Genomic DNA, 1,580 nt, shown 5'->3' on the forward strand with positions numbered 1-1,580 from the left:
AAAAAAAAAAAAAAAAAAAAAGAAATCAAACAACCTAATTAAGAAATAGACAAAGGATCTCAATAGACATTTCTCAGCTCAGCGCCTATAGCTCAAGCAGCCAGGGAGCCAGCCACCAGCTGGCGGTTTCAAATCCAGCCCAGGCCGGCCAAACAACAATGACAACTACAACCAAAAACTAGTCACACACTGTGGCAGGCACCTGTAATCCCAGCTACTTGGGAGGCTGAGGCAAGAGAATCGCTTTAGCCCAAGAATTTGAGGTTGCTGTGAGCTGTGACTTCACAGCACTCTATCCAGGGCGACACAGCGAGACTCTGTCTCAAAAAAAAAAAAAAAAAAAAAAGAACTAAAACTAGGCTGGGCAAGGTGGCTAACACCTATAGTCCCGGCTACTCAGAAGGCTAAGGTGGGAAGACTACTTGAGCCCAGGTGTTTGAGGCTGCAAAGAGCCATGATCATGTCACTATACTCTAGCCTGGGCAACCTTGTCTCTAAATAAAACCAAAACCAAACCCCCTGGGCCAGGTGCAGTGGCTCACGCTTGTAATCTTAGCACTCTGGGAGGGTGAGGCAGGTGGATAGCCTGAGTTTGAGACCAGCCTGAGCAAGAGCAAGACCTTATCTCTAAAAATAGCCAGGTGTTGTGGCAGGTACCTGTAGTCCCAGCTACTCAGGAGGCCGAGGCAAGAGCCCAAGAGTTTGAGGTTGCTATGAGCTATGATGCCACAACACTGTACTGAGGGTAACAAAGTGAGACTCTGTCTCAAAAAAATATATATCCCTACTAGAACTCCCATATGATTCAGCAATCCCCAGTGCTGTATCCAAAAGAAAGAAATTAGTATGTTGAAGAGATATCTGTATTCCTGTGTTTATTGTAGCATTGTTCACAAGAGACAAGATATAGAATCAACCTCAGTCCATCAGTGGATCAATGGGTAAAGAAAATGATGTGGTGTATATACACATGGAATACTATTCCGTCTTAAAAAATGAAATCTTGTCATTTAGAACCGGAAGACGTTATGTTAAGTGAACTAAGCTGGGCATTGAAAGACAAGTGTTGCATGTTCTCACTCCTATGTGGAAACTAAAAATTTGAAAAATTGAACTCATGAAAATTGAGTATAGAATGATGGTTACCAGGGGCTGGGAAGATTAGTGGGAAGAGGAACATAGAGTGGGAAGGGTAATGGGTGCAAGAATATAATTAGAAAGAATAAGATACAACATTTAATAGCAAAAAAGGGTATCGATAGTTAAAAATAATTTATCATATATCATTATTATTATTATTTTTGAGACAGAGTCTCACTATGTTGTCCTTGGTAGAGTGCCATGGCATCACAGCTCACAGCAATCTCAGTCTCTTGGGCTTAAGTGATTCTCTTGCTTCAGCCCCCCAAGTGACTGGGACTACAGGCACCTGCCACAATGCCCAGCTATTTTTAGAGATAGGGTCTTGCTCTGGCTCAGGCTGGTCTCGAACTCGTGAGCTCAGGCAATCTACCTTCCTCGGCCTCCCAGAGTGCTACCACTTCACCCGGCCATTGTATACTTTTTTTTTTTTTTTTTTT

Source organism: Otolemur garnettii, unplaced genomic scaffold (genome assembly GCF_000181295.1).
Source record: "Otolemur garnettii isolate 467f Iridium unplaced genomic scaffold, OtoGar3 scaffold00179, whole genome shotgun sequence".
NCBI lineage: Eukaryota > Metazoa > Chordata > Mammalia > Primates > Galagidae > Otolemur > Otolemur garnettii.